The sequence below is a fragment of the Chenopodium album genome, chromosome 6, assembly GCF_948465745.1.
Source record: "Chenopodium album chromosome 6, dcCheAlbu1.1, whole genome shotgun sequence".
Classification (NCBI taxonomy): Eukaryota; Viridiplantae; Streptophyta; class Magnoliopsida; order Caryophyllales; family Amaranthaceae; genus Chenopodium; species Chenopodium album.
Window position 1 is genome coordinate 59436954 of NC_137839.1, and position 19215 is coordinate 59456168.

A 19215-nucleotide genomic window follows, 5' to 3' on the forward strand; every position below is an offset into this window, starting at 1 on the left:
ACAAGTCACCGATAAACCCAAGAAGAGTAATAGACTCTACACTCCAATTGGGATCCCATATATACAAATGTTCAAAATGCTCTCCGAGAGTGGCGAGATCAAACCTCTCGAACCGAGACCATTTGAATCATTGAAAAGGACAGATAGGTATTACTGTCAATATCATCAATCTGGGATCATACTATCGAAAACTGTTTTAAATTCAAGGATTTAATTCAGAATATGATTGATGATAAGAAGCTAGTCCAAGTTCCACAAGAAGAAGATGTAAATATTAATGAAGTGTGGGATAGCGACGAAGAAGACGTCTATTTAAAAGACATGGTAGGACCTCCACCTTCGGTGTCATATGCCATGGATGGCTTTTGGGTTGAAGAAGATTCATCAATAGACGTTCTCACAAGATCCGGGAGAATGCAACCTCCTGTTTCAACACAACCCATGCCAACCACACAGCAAATTCCCATACCTATCATAGAAGATAATGACATCGTCAAACAGTTCAAGAAAACAAAAGTTGAAATGAACGTATGGAAGCTTCTGGCAACGTCTCGAGAACATAGGTTGGCCGTAATGAATGCCTTGGATAAAATAGGGATAGATTCTGACACCACTCCTGAGGGGTTGGCTAACTTCCTCACGAGTGATCTCCCTAGTCCCATCAATTTGATCACCTTTTCCGACAAGGATTTACCCCCAGAAGGTGACAAACACTATAAGGCATTAAACCTCACAGTGGTTTGCAAGAGAATGAACGTCCTTATGGCTCTTGTAGACAATGGATCAGCCATTAATGTCTGTCCACTTAGAACTGTGAGGATGCTAGGCATAAGGGATGAAGACTTAACCCCATCAACCCAAGGAATAAGAGCCTATGACAACACTCGTCGTCAATCTCTTGGTAAAACTACCCTGAATGTAACGCCGGGATCGATAGAACACGCTACTACTTTCCAAGTAGTAGATATTAAAGCTTCATTCAATCTATTGTTGGGGCTCCCTTGGCTTCATGTCCTAAAGGTCGTCCCCTCATCTCTCCACCAACAAGTAAAAGCTATAGTGGGAGGAATTCCTATTACCATCGATGCTTCGCCTATGAGGATTAAATCTATAAAAAATCCAATAAAAACGTGGAGCACGATGAAGATGATGAACATTTGTGGGGCTTTAATGAAGAGGTCTCCTTAATCCAGGAGGATGAAAGGACCTCTCTCTGCCACGACCCCTATTCCAACATGATCGTGAATGTTATTCTGAAAAAGCAAGGACATTTTCTTGGGATGACCCTAGGAAAGAAAAAAGGAATAGCAAAACCGCTGGAATCACCTGGCCTCCCTAAATTCGACACTTTCGGACTTGGTTTTGAACCGACTCAGAAAGATCTTAAGCGAGCCCAGGAAAAGTCGAAGGCACGTAGGGACGCTCGCATTCAAAAGAAAGCAATCCCAATGGATCAGTACCCTCTTACCCTTAATGGTCAATTCATAAAAGAAGGAGAGGACTATCCATGCTATGAATTTCCCGAACCATTTGTCGTAAATGGCATAAGGAAACCGGGATTCGAAATTTTCTTAGATTGCTATTTCCACTACTACAAAATGAGTGTTTTTTCGACGCTGTTGCCTCGACGCTGGGTAAGGGGTGTTAGTGGGTAAATTTAGTATCCGCGTTTTTTCGACGCTTTTAGGTGACGAAAGAAATTTTTGTCGCTGAAAAGCGTCGAAGACAAGCACATGTCACGCACGTGAATTGTTAGTACCTCACAACTCAACCCACATTTCAATTTTAAGGGGAAAATAAACCCAAAAAAAAAAAAAAAACTCAGACTACTCAGTTCCAACCCTAATTATTCCTCCCTCCTTCACGAGATTCATGAATTCGATCTAAATCTAGATCTTCTTGCAATTCCCCAAATTATGCTTGGTGAAATTTCTCTACTCACTTTGAACTGTGATCGATTTATTCACTCTCTATGCCGCCGTTGATTATAAGGTACATCTTTCATTTTAGAACGAATTCGAATTTCTCTTTTGATTGAAGTCTATTAAATTGTTTTTAGCAACTTTTTTTTTCTATATTATCACAAAATTATGATCTGATGTTGTTTGATTTTTGAATATATGCTTGCGATTTAAAAGAAGTTTATATTCAATCGATTGAATTGTAGATTTCATGTGCGAATTTAAAAGACGTTTATATACAATCGATTGAATTGGAGATTTTGAAGTAAATTCCTAAAGAAAAGTTGTGATTTTGAGAAGTAATAAGTAATGAAGCAAAGAGAACCAAATCGGAATGACAGTTTCTTGTTCCTTTTAATTGGATGTTTGATAGATATTTTTTATTAGTTAGTTTTAATCAAATTCAATTCATCTTTGGTTGTTGCTTTTACCTAGCAAATGTTACTTGTAATTTTGTTGGTTTTAATATGATTTTACAATTTAATAATTAATTCCTCCTCTAGATCTATGCATCAAATATAGTGTTAAAGTTCTTTTGGTTTGCTTTCTTCCATTCTTTTTTTTAAAGGCGTACTAGGGACTGTGATTAAGAGGTTTTGAAGAAGTTTTTTCTTCACTTGATCTCCCTGATGCTCTTGTCTTCCTGACATAATATAGCAGCCACATTGGCAGCGTCATGGCTGGTGGCTTGGCAACAGGTTGGGTGTTGCAGGTACCTATGTGCTGTTGCTTTTATTATTAATTGTTGTTCTAATTTTGGTCTTGTTTGATGCTGCTGCTGCACGCATTGAGGTGTTGTTGCAAACTCGCTACTACCTTCCTTTGTTGACTGAGATACTGCCTCAGCTATCTTCATGGATGTTTTAATGTCCTATCTTTTGTGTGTGTGTGTATGTGTGTGTGTGTGTGTGTGTGTGTGTGTGTGTGTGTGTGTGTGTGTGTGTGTGTGTGTGTGTGTGTGTGTGTGTGTTCGTTGTTGTGATTGTGTCCTATCTTGTGTTATTCAGACTTAAATCAATAAAAGAAATCATTTTTGTGAGCTTATAAAACTACTAGGATTCTACTTTGACAAAGCTAAGCTCACCTATGGCTCAACCTCACTTGCCTGTGGGTAGTCCCATCTTGTTATGTACTTTGACTGAAATCAATAAAAGAAATACTATTTGTGTACTAATAACTTACCTATAGGACTCTAGGACTCAAGTTTAATAAATCTAAGCTTACATTTTTTTCCAAGGAGGTCAGCAATTGCTTCAAAAACTACAGAGAATGATATTCACAAGCTTGTATGGAGATATGTTTATTCATTTAAGAACTTTTTCATACTTATTTATCGGTGAAAGAGCCATTTTATGTGCTAGGTTTTTGTATACATATTTATCCTTTTTTTGGTAAAGTTTTGTCCATGTTTGTATATCTTATTAATATAAGAGAGAAATAATTTAATTATAGAAATTATACTCTGAAATTATGAGTTGGCAAAAGATGAACTTCAGTTAAAATCGACTCTCTTTAACTGAATTGTAATATATTTTTCTTCAACTAAATTGTAGCATAAAATTACGAGTTAGTAACTGATGATTGTATGGAATACTGTCTCTTTGAATAATTCCATGAGCTTTATTGTATCTTACAAAGAGATTATGTACCACTCAGAGGAGCTGCAACATTCTTTAAAGTTCCATGTAGATAGAAACCTGATTTAGTGTTCAAGTTATTATGTAACAGGATCCTGTCATTATGGAATAAATACAGAACTGCAAATCCATATTCATAGCTATGAGAGTTACATAGCAATATAGCATTACTTGCTTAAGACAAATTTTGAGCCTAGGCATCTAAGAATGCGAAAACCAGAGTTTCCATGTGAGCCATGAAGCTTTTAATTTCTATCTGATAATCATATTATCATATTAATCAGTCAAAGTATTTTGGGATTTTGAAGAATAGTTGTTGATGAGCCTTTCATTGTGGTGTTTGCCGAATTTTTTTAGTGACTTGTTAATTGTGAAGACAAAGAAAAGGGTAATGGAGAGAGAAATCTGACGCTAGATTGCATGACTGAGTTTTTTGAGCAGGGTTGCTTTGATAGTGCAGGGATCAAGGTATACCTTTTTTTTTAAAGGATCAAGGTATCCTAGGATTTTGGGTAAGTGTTACATTATTATTGTTTCAATTGATTTTGTACTCCAATTCTTTCAGTAATAATTGAGTAATAATTGATTTTGATTTGGAGTGCTTGCTTGGTCCATTGTTGTCGCTCCCTATGTTCCTATTATTGTGAAATTTTATTAATTTTGGGTTGTGTTTTGCTTTTGTTGCGATGAAATTTGAATTTTTGGGTTGATTCATGAATGGTGAGGATTTGAAAGAAAAGGGTGGTTTCTAGTTATTGCTTTAAAGTCATAGGTGTGGTTTCTTTTCGAATCATTATAATTGGTATTCGTATGTATTACTAATTCAATTTCTTTCATTAGTTGAAATGATGGATGTTGTTCTTGTAGCAGAACGTTGACCACAATGTTGTCGACCTTGCTACTGTTGCTGCAAAATGTTGTTGCTGTTGTTTTTGATTCCCGATGATGTTGTTAGTATTCCTAGGACAACAATGATTGGTCGGACACAACAATCTTCTTCTTAAAGCGCTTGTTGGACAATTTTCTCAGATTGTAGGTGTAGTTAGTCAAGGGAATACATCTCCGGGTCTTTTAAACAAAGCATCCGAATTCTTAGGAAAGGCAAAACATCAGGTAACAAAGTCACATTTTTCTTTATAACTAAAATCAGAGCTGAAATCCAGAACTGAATTCAGATATGAAGTTCAGAACTGAATCCAGAACTGAATCCAGAATTGAATTCAGAACTGAATTCAGACCTGATTTTTTGGAAGTTTGAATTCAGAACTGAATCCATAACTGAATTCAGAACTGAATCCATTTATACTACTTGTCTGCCCTGCTCCCCTGCTGCTTGCTGTCCGTTCCCCTACCTAAGCTGAATGCCTGAGATGTCTAGACTTATCTTCCATCTTTTGCTGCTATATCATGCTGCTATATTTGAGCCTAAAACCATGATATAAAGCATGATGGAATGGAATATTATTTTATCTGTGGTTCTATACTAATGAATGTGTGGGATTTCTTTGCTAAGGTTAAGTAAAGATTAAGGCTGCTTTAGATATTGTGAGCCGCTCTGATAATGTTCATAGAATAGATTAGCAATATAATGAGATTTGGGGATTCATTTACTACATAAGAAATAGCTCTTGAGTTTTTAAGGGAGAATGAATACTTTACCTAAAGAACCTGAATCCAACATAATGGTTTTGTCCATTTTTATTCAACACTTACTAGCTAACATGTCAACTTCCAATCTGTTTCCCTTTGTTTAGCTAACATGTCAGCTTCCAATATGTCAGCTAACTTGTCTTCAGGGGGAAATCATTGATGTTTCTTTCTTGGCAGTTTGATTTTTTTTTTAAAAATAAAACGCACATATGGTTTTCAATTAATGATTGATTATACTGTTATGATATGAATGATTAGCATTTTCAAGTCCTATAAGGTCATCTTTGTGCACATGTTATTTGATAATATCTTATCTCGATAGATGATTAGGATTCTCTTCTTATATTTCTTCAGGCACTAGTATAATTACTAAGCAAAAATGTGAACTTCACTTAAAATGTTGAGTGTTTTTCCTGTGTTCTGATAATAAGTGTTGAAAGCATAAGTAGCATGAGCAAATACATTATCAGGCTCATAGCAAGTCTCGCCTGCAATAAAGGGGAACAATCCTCTTGTCAACTCCATCTCTTGCACTACAATAAGTCTGGTTTGTTGTATTATTAGACAAAACAGACCCATACTGATATAGACTGGCTTCCCATTTGCATCGAATAATCCCCAATTCTTTTCTGAGGTGGCCCCATCCTTTGGCATCCCCCTTAGACTGCCAGCCTGATGTTTGGGTAATGCTTGTGTGTGTGTGTGTGTGTGTAAGATTGCTGTTACAAGACTGCCAGCCTGACGTTTATAAGATTCCTGTTGTAAGTGTTGGCATTCTCAAAGACGTTTGTGTAATGCTTGTGTGTGAAATTCAAAAATGCTTGTGTGTGTGAAATTTAGAGCTTGTGTGTGTGTGTGTGTGTGTGTGTGTGTGTGTGTGTGTGTGTGTGTGTGAGTGTGTGTGTATAAGCCTATATTGTGTAATGTACTAATTTATAATTTGTATTTTTTTTTTGAAGATTGGAAAAGGCAATGTAGGTGCAACAAGAGAATAGGCCGGGACACTTGAGCATCAAAACAAGCGACTAAATTGTCTATAACGCCGTCATCTATCTATTTTGGTTTTTAGTCTTATTTATATTAGTGATGTATTTATTTAGGGATCGGACAAGCTACTATAATATGCGACTTTTTTTTTATTATTATTTTTATTAATTGTGTTGATGTTTTCTTTTATAAATTTGGTAATTAACTACGCACTCTTATTATTATTGATTAATTATTGTTTTTTTTTAATCTCATCTAGTTATATAGAATATTTGTTTATTTTTATTTTAATGTTATTAATTTAATTTATGATAAATTTAAATAACTATAATGTATATATGATGGTAATATTTTAATAAAAGGAAAAAAAAAAAAGCTTAAAAATAATTCTAGACGCTTTTTAATGTCTACATATTTGCACATTTTCAAATTTCAAAGAGCTTCTCGCCATACCATAGGCTGACACGAATAAACGCAAGACAACAAAAAGCGTCGCTAAATTTGATTATGTGGACAGGAAAAAGCGTCGCTAAAAAACTACACACATTTGGGATAATGCGCCAAATACGTAATTTTCGACGCTTCGTATATTAGTTTGGACACTAAAAAGCGTCGAGAATCTCGACGCTTTTTTGTGTCCCTGAAAAATTTCCGACTCACGGATTTTCGACGCTTTTTTGCAGCGTCGAGAAATAATTTTTCGACGCTTTTTAGCGTTGAAAAAAGGCCTAAAAAGCGTCCAGAAAACACGCTTTTTGTAGTAGTGTTCACAGACGAAATCCCAACTCCTGACATAAGGAGAAAGCACCCCCATGCTTTGACTTTAATGTCATGGGATTATTATTTGGGCGAGAAAAGGATGAGCCGACATACAAAGGGGATGACTTCTCGCTCATTCAGACAGTCCTACAAAGCAAAAGCTTTGATCCCTTGAAGCTAATCACTCCAGCGGAAGGATCACTACAAGGGTGGCGTAAGACCGTCAAGGTGACTACTCCAAATGGAAGGAAGATCTCCATCACGACAGGGCAATGACCGATGTTCGAAGAGTCGTCTGAGTTAGAGTCAGAGTCAGAGTCTCTCCCTATAGAGTCATCTAGGTCCTTAATTTTAGCACCTCCTCCTTATATCCCTTCCCCTAGAATAGTTAGTGATCAAGTCCCTGAGGACATATCACTCTTCGATGTAATGATCTCAGAGTATAATAATATGACTTCTTCTCCTTACTCCTTGTGTTCTTCTTTAACCCAAGATGACGAGCATTGCTTAACTAACAATGAAAAAGACAAAGAAATTATTAAAGCAATGAAAACACTTGAAAAGAAGACACCGATAATTGAAGAAACTGAAATGGTTGATATCTCAAATGATTCAACCAATAAAAGAGAAGTTAAAATTGGACTAACACTTAGTGAACAAGAAAGAACCGATTTAATCAACTTGCTTAAAGAATTCATCGATGTATTTGCTTGGTCATATGAAGATATGCCAGGCATTAATAGAGAAATAGCTCAAAACACTATACCACTAATTCCGGGAATGAAACCTGTAAAACAAAAGTTACGTCGAATGAAACCCGGCGTAGCTCTTAAAATAAAAGAGGAAGTTCAAAAACAAATAACTGCAGGTTTCATCAAGGTATCCAAATATCCCGAATGGGTCGCCAACGTCGTCCCAGTTCCGAAAAAAGATGGAAGGGTAAGAATGTGTGTCGACTATCGAGATCTAAACAAGGCAAGTCCAAAGGACGACTTCCCTTTACCACACATCGATATTCTGGTGGAAAACACAGCAAATCACACACTTCTCTCGTTCATGGATGGATACGCAGGCTATAATTAGATTCTTATGGAAGAAGAAGACATGGAGAAAACAACCTTCATAACACCATGGGGTACTTACTGTTACACAGTAATGCCATTCGGGTTGAAAAACGCGGGTGCTACTTACCAACGTGCAGCGACTGCCTTACTCCATGACATGATGCATAAAGAGGTCAAATTATATGTGGACGACATGATTGTAAAGTCAAAAGATCGCCCAGGCCATCAAATAGCCTTAAGAAAATTTTTCGAAAGGCTAAGAAAATACAATATGAGGTTGAACCCATCTAAGTGTGCTTTTGGAGTCACCTCAGGCAAGCTTTTGGGTTATGTCATAAGCTCTATAGTAATAGAGATAGAACCAATTAAGATCAAGGAAATCATGTCAATGCCACCGCCCAAAACCGAGAAGCAGATTCGAGGATTTATTGGCCGGTTGCAATAAATAAGCAGGTTCATATCAAAATTGACAACGATATGTGAACCAATCTTTAAAAAGCTTAAGAAAAATGTACCAGAAATATGGGATGATGAGTGTCAAAAAGCCTTTGAAAAGATCAAAGCCTATCTCGCAAATCCTCCCGTATTAGCACCAGCACTTCCGGGAATACCTCTTATGCTGTACTTAACAGTTACCAAAGAGACAATGGGAGCTATGCTAGCACAAGAAGTAGAAGGCAAAGAAAATGCGATCTACTATCTAAGCAAGAAAATGCTCGAATATGAAGCACGTTATACACCACTTGAGAAATTGTGCCTCGCCTTGGTGTGGGCCACAACCAAGTTAAGACATTACATGCTAGTGCATACAGTCTTCGTAGTCTCCCGATTAGATCCACTCAAGTATCTATTCGAGAAATCTACACTCAATGGGCGCATATCGAGATGGATAGTCAATTTAGCCCAGTTTGATGTAAGGTTCATGCCACAAAAAGCTATCAAAGGATTTGCGGTGTCAGATTTTCTAGCAGACTTTCCAATAGAAGACTCGACGCCAATACAAGACAACGAATTTCCAGATGAAGACTTAATGGTCACTGAAGATGATACTTGGACCTTGTACTTCGACGGAGCCTCAAACCAAAAGGGATGTGGCGTTGGAGTATTACTAGTATCACCTAAAGAAGAACATATTCCAATCTCCATAAAGCTTGATTTCGACGTTACCAACAATGCTGCTGAATACGAAGCATGTGTGGTAGGCCTTGAAACAGCTTTGACATTGGGAGTAAAAAGTTACGGATATTCGGAGACTCTTCATTAATCATCAATCAAATCTCCAAAAGGTGGAAAGTAAGGAGCCAAAGTCTAGCCCCTTACCAAACCTATCTGGAAACTCTTACTAATCAGTTAGAGAAGGTAGAATACACATATCTACCCAGAGAAGAAAATCATTTTGCTGATGCCTTGGCAAGACTAGCCTCAATGGTTAGGATTCCTACAGAAATCGAGCAAATGCCTCTAACTATAGAAAAAAAAGGCACAAACCAGCATATATTCAAGCTATAGATGGAAGATGCTGAAATAATCCAGGACGAAGATGAAGAAGAAGAAGAACCGTGGTATACGGATGTACTCAATTATGTCACCAAAGGAGAATACCCTCCCCATGCTGACAAAAGAGCAAAACGAGCATTAAGACTCTTGGCTTCCCAATACGTAGTACTCATAGACAACGAGCTACATAAAAGGGTACCTAAGGGTCCAGCTCTCTTATGTGTAGGAAAAATGGATGCCCAAAGAGCAATGAGGATAGTCCACGAAGGAATTTGTGGAACTCACGTAAATGGCAAAATGTTAGTCCAAAAGATAATGCGAGAAGGATACTATTGGACTACGATGAATAGGTGACAGGGTAAAGTTGTATCCCCTAATCAAAAGTAAATACCTAAGTCCTCTAACTAAAGTAGATAGGGAAGTAAGGTCGAACTCCACAGGGAAACAAGTCTTTTTACTCCTAATTAATTATTATAATCTAAATTATCTAAGTAACCAATATTTTTGGGAATAAATTCTATACTACGAAGAATAAGTTTAGGGAAAAAAACAATAATAAGAAGGCCTAGGGTCACAGGTTCACCAATAATTAATATTCTGGGATAAAACATAATAATTAATAATTAACATTGCACAAATAACATGATTAACAGGCTCTCGCAATTTATTAATCAACATAGATCTAACATGCTCTCGCAATTTACTAGATCTAAGTTCCTATTAAAAATAGCCTTTAATATTGATTTAACATCTGCTCGATTCATCAATTAAATATTGCTAAACATTCACAATCAAATTACATCTGCTTGATTCATAATCTAATTGCAAAGAATTAAAACAATTCAATAAGAAATTATCATGCAATACCAATAATCAATAATAACAAATTATCCCTTCATATTAATTATGGATCCCCATAAACCCTAGAATTAAACTACTCAGACATAATCATAACTAAACTAATCAAATAAATAAAACAAAACATAATCAAAGAAGTAAATGAAATAGCTGAAATTAAAAGAGAATAAATTGTTACCAAAAGAAATCTGGATTAATGAAAGTAATTAAGAACTAAGGTTTAAAAGAGAGAGAATCTAAGAAAACAATGAAGAGAGTAAAGAAAGAGTAAAGAGAGAGAGAGATAGAGAGAGATAGAGATACTCAAATCGTATTACGGAGGAGTATTTATACTCCGTACAAATCCTAAACTAAAACAAACTAAAACGAAGCTAATCGTCTCCTAATAATTACACGCGCCCGATCAGGCGAGGCACCGCCCGATCGGGCGCGCCTTTTTGCTCCTATGTTGAATCTCGCGCCCGGCTGGTCGCGTCACCGGGCGCCGACCTTAGCTTCTCCCGCCCGGCCGGGCGCGCCTCCGGGCGCCAGCCTTTTTGGCCGGGCGGCTCTCTTGGGCCACTAATTGGACTACGATTGGGCTCTAATTCTTCGGGCCAATCTGGGTTTCCTCTTCCGGTCTTGAATACTCGGTCCAAATGCCCTGGTATCACCTATACCAAGCCCTTAATCACCGGTTCGATGGCTCTAACCGGCCCTGGGCTATAAAATTTGGTTATGCTTCTCCAATGTTTGTGATTGCTCCAAAATATCTCGGGAAAACACTCTAAAAGTGTAATTCCCTGCAAAAGTCAACCAAATCTACGAAAACACTAGAAAACACCAATTAGTAATAAAAGTGGCTCTAAAGAGCCAAAAACACTACTAATTATGACCAAGGGACGGGGTAAAATACTATATAAAATAGACACATCAAACTCCCCCAAGCCAAACCTTTGCTTGTCCCTAAGCAAAGATCTCATCAATGAATCAATAAATATGCTTCACCCCAAAAAGTAAAAATCAAGCACAAACGATTCAGGGTAAATCAAATAAACATGCTTCAAAATCAACCAATCAAATCCATCTAACTACCAATCTCCCCTAACAATTGTCAAATAAAGCAAACCACAAGAGCATATAGAATTCAAGACTAGTGCTCACGCACTCAACTCTCATTTTTGTGGCGAGTAAAAGATGTACTCTATCACTCTCCATCCAACCCCTTTATGTGAACAATGCCCTCCCAACTCACACTCTCGTGTGTATAAAACAATGAACGCTCAATCCTACTAGTCGACTCGAAATATGTCAAATCACAACTTGTATTGATAAAGAACACTTTCACATTCATACAATTCTATGCACAAAGGTCGGAAGGTCTTTAAAGCTTGTAATGTAAGGCTAGGGTAAAGGGTAGGAATCATTTGGGAACAAGTGAGAGAAAAGCTATGCTTAAGGAAGCAAATCCTAATAAAGCCCATGATCAAAATAAATAATGATCAACATCTCCTACATAACCAATTCTAACAAAAATCCACCAAACATACTCCAATCATAATAAACAATCCCAACTCTTACAATTTCACTCATAAAAATATAATAGTAAAGAAATGGAGTGAATAAACAAACTTTATTTCCAAACTTGAATTTTTCATAGAAGCTGCATTTTTTTTCTTTTGATCAACCTCCAACTAGAACATTTGAACATTGAACATTTTTTTCCTTTTTTTTTCTATTGAAGTTCACTTATTTTTTTCACATTTTTTTTCCTTGAACTTCTCTTTTTTTTCATAACATCATGCTTTATTTTTCCAAGAAAATATAACACTCAAACTCATAAAAAATAAACAAGATCAAAAACAAAACTACTTCTCAAAAACCCACCCAAATTGTGCAAATAATAATCCAAGCTTGGGACTAGTAACCAATGGGGAAAAATAGGCTTGTAATGTGGTTAATAAAACAACAAAAAGTCAAGGCAACAACATGGGTAGCAAGAAGGGAACAAATGTATCTACAATCATCTGAAGGCTACCTAAAAGAATGAACGCCTTCGTCCTCCTCAATGTGCATAATAATGAATCATATAAACATTACTTATAGTTGCAAACCAATACTCAAATTCATTGACATACCAGGAACTAACACACATTCCTAATCAAATCAACTAGTCAAGCACTATATTCACAAGTAGTCGGACAAAATTGGTTCATGTTAAGGTTTCAAGGCAATCAAACATCAAATCATGATCAACTAATCCACAATGCTTATCATCAAAAACCAGGAATCAAAACAATTTTCTCAAGTAAGGGGAACAGGGAAGCATAATTTACAATTCATTGGAACGTAGTTTTGGATTTTTTTTATTTTTCAAAATTTTTTGTATTTTTCATATATAAGAAAGCAATAAAACTAACCTAGAAAGCAATAAATCTAACCTAAGAAAACACACCAAAAATAAAAGAAAAGAGAAAAAGAAATATACCAAATCCAAAATCTCCCCCAAGCCAGAATCAGACAATGTCCTCATTGGCTCGGGAACTAGCCCAGCATAGCTAGTCCCCATCATCCTCATCCATGGAGCCGAAACCTGCACATCCACTGCCACCTGCACCACCTGCACCAGCAGAGCTACCACCAAAATAGTCAGCATGAAAACTCCCCCCCGGTCCCCCGAAAGGAATGTCATGGCCGTACCCATGGAAGGAAGAATAGTCGGTGTAAATACCATGGGCAGTGGGATCCCTATCATATCCCTGGGGTGGAGGCTGAAACCAGTCAGGGTGAATAGCGTCGTCGGGAATGTTGCCCCGACGAGCATAATCATCGTACATAGGGTAGAGAGCTCTACCCTGGTTCCTCTCTAGGTACCCTAACCTCTGGTCTATGGAGCCTACCATCCTTCTAAGGTCAGTATGGGAATTCTCGATACGTCCTAAGGCCTGACCTATACTCTGAAGGTCCCAAACTGGGTCAGAGTCAACATGAGGGATGGAGTGAGACATGCGAGGTGGAGAGAATGCCACCTCGGGCTGAGGCTGAGGCTGGGGTGGTGGAACTGGTGGTGGTGGTGTTTCTCCCCTAGCGTTGGCAACTAAAACATCATATGTGTAAGATGGTTGCCCTGGGGGAAAGGCGGTCAAGTCAGGATTGGGTAGGGGAAAGATGGGCAAAGGGTGCTCGCTCCCAGTCCTAATACACCAGAAGGGTGTCTGCTCGCTATCCGGTCGTACCCACCCCAACTCCTCAAAATACCTAGCAGTCATATAGGTATCTGGTCCACAGTTGGTCAGCTGGTGGGGTCCATCCACTACAAAACCGGCCTTTTTCACTGCTATCCGAGTGATAAGGCCTCCTAAACGGATGGGGGTGCGAGATGTGGTGCTGGCCGTGGCATGCCTACTCAAATGGTGAATAATAAACCTACTTATGTTCAATTTCCCGAACCCATACACATAGTGTCCTATGACAGCTAGTTCGTTAGTTTGGGCATTATGGGGCTCGTTCCTACCTAAAAAACACAAACCCGCAAATCTTTGCCAGATTTTTGGGACAGGGTGGTGAATAGGTTTGGTACTAGCATGTTGGGGGTCGGGAGTAGGCAAACTAGTCAAAGCATGATATATGTTATCCATTTTATAGTCCGCATGCCATTGGTGAGGTAGTTCAAAATTTAATTCAAATAATTTACAAAATTCTATAAAAGTTAAACTAATATTCCTATTGTTCAACCTAAAAATTAAATTCGGCTCATTTCTACTACTAACTACTTGTAAAGAAGAAAAGAATTCAAAAGTTAGTTCTCGGAATGTAGGATAGTGCATATCAACAAATTTTCTCATGCCAATGTCATTTAAAAATCGTTTTACAAAATCATACAAACCAAATGATTCTAAAGTAGGGCGGTGTAACCACCGAGAAAGAATTACCTCATGCCCGATTAAGTGTTCTAGCCGCTCCTTTTTCTCTCGGCTAGCAATACGGATCGTCGGCCAGTACGAAAGTTGCAAATCCGGGTCGTATTCCTCCCTCGAACTAGAGCTCCTACCGAACATAGACCGCGCCCTCTTTGAAGCCATGGTAGAAATGGGTATGAAAATTTATTTGAATAAAATCTGAAAATTTTTATATGGAAATGTAGAGGATGAAGAGGGGATTACAAATATGTAAAGTTTGAATTTGATTGAGGAATGAAGGAGAAATCTTAGAGAGAAGGTAGAGAGAATTTGAGTTTTAGAGAGAGAAAGTTATGAAGGAAATAGGGTGAAATGAGAAAAAGGACGAAGAAAGAAGAAGAAGAAGAAAGGGTCAGGACGTCGCGCCCGGTCAAGCGAGGGCTCGCCCAGTCGGGCGATCTAATTTGTAATTTCTGATGTGCTCTCGCGCCCGGTCGAGCGGCATTCGCCCGATCGGGCGATCTAAATGCCCGATTTTCTCCAACTCTCGCGCCCGGTCGGGCGCCCTTCGCCCGATCGGGCGATCTATCGCTCGAATTTTCACCTCTTCTCGCGCCCGGTCGGGCGAGAGTTGCCCGATCGGGAGGACAAATATGTTCGTATACGACGGGTTTCACGCCCGGTCGGGCGAAAATACTTGATTTTGAAGACTAGCTCTCGCGCCCGGTCGGGCGAGCTTCGCCCGGTCGGGCCCAAGGCTAGATTGTCGAATTTTTATTTTCTTCTGTTCTCCAAAATTTGGCTAACTCTATTCCTTAAAACTTGTACAAACACTCATAAATTCGTTAAATTCCCTCATCTCTCCTCTCATAAGAAAAAGGAAAGAAAAACTAGTCTAAAAAGCATTAAAAATACGGGTTGCCTCCCGCAAAGCGCTGGTTTATCTAGGTCCCGCACGACCTTCTTACCAAGTATAACAACTAGGGGTGAGCGTAGCAGGATACCCTGTAAAAATATCAGGACCCGGAACCGGAACCTATTGCAACAGGTTCCTAAAAATAGGAACCGGGACCGGAACCTGTTGCAACAGGTTCCTAAGAATTGAGAACCGGAACCGGAACCTGCAGGTTCCGATTCCTAAATAGGGTACCCTGTCTGTCAAAGTAAGTTTAAATCGTGACAAATTTATTTTTTTTCAAAATAGATGATCACAATAAAAGCTTACAACTTTAGTATAGTACTTCAAATATAACAAATCAACACTAATTGTCTAGAATTTTTAATACCATATAGGTTCCAGTTTCATGTACCCTATAGGGAACCTGTACTAACAGGGTACCCTACAGGTTCTAGATCCAAAATTTTATTACCCGGAACCGGAACCTGTTGCAACAGGTTCCTAATTTTATTACCCGGAACCGGAACCTGATCAACAGGTTCCAGGTTTGGAACCTTCGGTTCCGAACAGGTTCCGGTTCCATATCAGGGTACCCTAAATTTTTGCTCACCCCTAATAACAACTAGGACCCTTGGCCTAACGCTTGATCAGGCGGTTTCTCACCCGGTCTAGCGGTGTTAAGGCTACGACGCGACTTCCTGACATACCCTGTGGGACGCCAATTCACTTTGTTTGGTGGATCCTCCTTGACTTGAATTGGGGGTTCTTCAGTGCTACGCACCAAATATCCTTCTTTGATCGAGGATTGCTTCAAATTGTCTTTGCATTCAACACTTACAACTCGATTTGGCGGAACACTTACCATAGGCTCAATTTGTACAACTTGCTTGATTGGTTCCACCTTTTCATCCTCGAAACCAAGACCAACAGTGTAAAGTGCTCTTTCTATTGCATCGACTTCCTTCTGCCATTTGTCTATCTCATCTGAAAGGGATACAACATAAGATACCGCCTCCAAGGGATCTTTTTCAAGAGCTTGGGGCTTGTTAGAATAATTCTCAACCACATTAACACTAAAACATTTCTCCTCAGTCATGGAGCTTTTAGGGGTATTATTAAGATTAAAAATAACTTTTTCATCCCCTACTGATAGTTTTAACTTACCACTTCTCACATCTATGATTGCTCCTGCAGTGTTGAGGAATGTTCTACCCAAAATAATTGGGGTTTGCACATCCTCAGCCATATCAAGAACAACAAAATCAACAGGTATATAAAATTTACCTACTATAACGGGGACATCCTCTAAAACACCTAAGGGGTATTTTAAAGAACGGTTGGCCATTTGTAGAGTAATATTGGTAGCTTTTAGTTTACCCATATTCAGTTTGGAACACACAGATAATGGCATGACACTAACGCTAGCACCCAAATCACACAATGCATTATCAATCATTAAATTGCCTATATGACAAGGGATAGAAAAACTACCCGTATCTTTTAATTTAGGTGGAGACTTATTTTGAAGTACGGCACTACACTCTGCAGTGAAAGCTATTGTCTCTACCTCACTAATAGACCTTTTCCTTGTCAATATTTCTTTCATAAATTTTGCATATGAAGGAATTTGTGTGATTAATTCAGTGAAGGGAACTGTTACCTTCTAATCTTTTACCATCTCCAAGAACTTACCAAACTGCTTATCCAAGTTTGTCTTCAATTGACGATTGGGGAATGGAAGTTTGATAATTGGCTTTGGAGCATTGTTGCTCTTTTCTGGAGTAGCCACCTTCTTTGGAGTCGTACCCTGCAATGTAGAGTTAGATATGTTAGTATTATGCTTTAGCCCTACAGGGCTATTAACTACATTGTCAGGTTTAATGGAATCAAGATTAGCATTATTTAATAAAATAGGTTCATCAACTCTGGGCATAGGGGGCCCTTCATAGTTTGAACCACTCCTTAGAGTAATTGCATATGCTTGATCCGTAGGCCTGGTCGGCTGTGCTGGAAGAGCTCCCTGCTGGCGGGCTTGTAGAGTAGAGGAAAGTTGCGCAATCTGATTATCTACAATTTTATTATGTGCTAGAATTTGATCAATTTGCGCATCTCTACTCTCCATGTGCTTCTGCATATTAACCAACATTGCTTTAATTTCCACCAAAGAAGGGTCGGAAGATGAGGAGGTTTGTTGTGGTTGGTTCTTCTGGCCAGCATTGGGATGGTAATATTTCTGCTACTGTTGTTGTGGCGCCTGTGGTTCTTATGGTGGTGGATTTTGAACATTAGTATTCCGGTAGGAAAGGTACGGATGGTTCCTATACCCAGGATTGTAGGTGTTGGAGTATGGGTTATTATGCCTATAAGCTTGAAAGGCATTAACTTGCTCCACGGAACTCCTGCAATCTTGTTCCCAATGACCTATAATACCACAATTTTCACAGAAAGCCTCATTAGAATTATTATTAATTGCAGAAACATTAGCTACATTAGCAGTGCTAAGATTATCTAATTTCTGGCAAATAGAGGTCAATTGAGCTTGCAAAAGGATACAGAGTCAGCACTATGCTTCCCCTTGTTAGCAAATCCTCTAGGATTCCCATATTGGGAATTGTGTATCGCCATATCTTCAATAACCTGGCCTGCATCATCAACATTAAGATTCATAAATCTCCCACTAGCTGCAAAATCTAAAATTATTCTAGAAGAATTTCCAATGCCATTGTAAAAGGCTTGGATTAACTGCCATTGTGCTAAATTATGGTGGGGGCATTCTCTTTGTAAGTCCTTGAACCTTTCCCGAGCCTCATATAAAGATTCATCGGCTTCTTGGGCAAAGTTCTGAATCGCACTCCGTAGTATGGTTGTTCTCTCTGCAGGATAATACTTATTATAAAAATTCAAAACAAGAGTTTCCCAGTCAGTTATACCAAGTGCAGTTCTATTTAAGTCATTAAATCGCAATTTAGCTTTTCCAGTTAAAGAGAAGGGAAAGAGAATTTCCCTGATTCGGTCTTGAGTAACCCAGGCTTGCCTGATGGTATTGTAATATTGAAAATAGTCGGCAATGTGAAGATTCGGGTCTTCACCCTTAGCTCCACTGAATTGCTTCCTCTCTATCATCGTTATAAATTGAGGTTTAATTTTGAATTGTACCCCATCAAGAGCCGGAGTAGGGGTGAGATGTGGAAAATCTGTAAGCTTTGGTTGTGAGTAATCACTAAGCTTCTTTGGAACCGCCATCTCTGATTCTGCGTCTGATGATACTTCTGAATCGCTAGAACCAGCTGGGGGATCGCGGTGATTATTATTATTATCACCGGAATCCGCCAGGATTTGCTTGTAGAGATTTTTCTGTCTATGGAAGGAACGCTCGATCTCAGGATTTAATAGGATGTACCCTGATCTGGAACACCTGGGCATAAACAAAAAAAAAACTAAAAGCAAATATGATATTTGCCTCAGAGAACTAACGTTCTCTGAGACAAAAAGAAATAACCTAGACTACAAAAATAATCAGAAATAAAAATAAAACCGTTTCCCCGGCAACGGCGCCAAATTTTGACAGGGTAAAGTCGTATCCCCTAATCAAAAGTAAATACCTAAGTCCTCTAACTAAAGTAGATAGGGAAGTAAGGTCGAAATCCACAGGAAAACAAGTCTTTTTACTCTTAATTAATTATTATAATCTAAATTATCTAAGTAACCAATATTTTTGGGAATAAATTCTATACTACGAAGAATAAGTTTAGGGAGAAAAACAATAATAAGAAGGCCTAGGGTCACAGGTTCAAATAATTAATATTCCGGGATAAAACATAATAATTAATAATTAACATTGCACAAATAACATGATTAACAGGCTCTCGCAATTTATTAATCAACATAGATCTAACAGGCTCTCGCAATTTACTAGATCTAAGTTCCTATTAAAAATAGCCTTTTATATTAAATTAACATCTGCTTGATTCATCAATTCAATATTGCTAAACATTCACAATCAAATTACATCTGCTTGATACATAA

General features: G+C 38.3%; 1 long non-coding RNA gene and 1 other non-coding gene across 4 annotated transcripts; both read left to right on the forward strand.

Moving 5' to 3' along the window:
* The first annotated feature begins 1843 nt into the window (after positions 1 to 1843).
* Positions 1844 to 6729, forward strand: LOC145634945 (uncharacterized). 3 transcript variants are annotated; one of them, XR_014113701.1, is made up of 3 exons: positions 1844 to 2673; positions 4040 to 4711; positions 6208 to 6729. It is a non-coding gene; the product is annotated as an uncharacterized LOC145634945 (long non-coding RNA). The 3 variants fall into 3 exon arrangements; XR_014113700.1 differs by having other exon boundaries at positions 4439 to 4711; XR_014113702.1 differs by having other exon boundaries at positions 1844 to 2659.
* An 11215-nt stretch (positions 6730 to 17944) lies between these two features.
* Positions 17945 to 18051, forward strand: LOC145637568 (small nucleolar RNA R71). The gene has a single exon (XR_014114338.1). It is a non-coding gene; the product is annotated as a small nucleolar RNA R71 (small nucleolar RNA).
* Positions 18052 to 19215: the final 1164 nt, after the last annotated feature.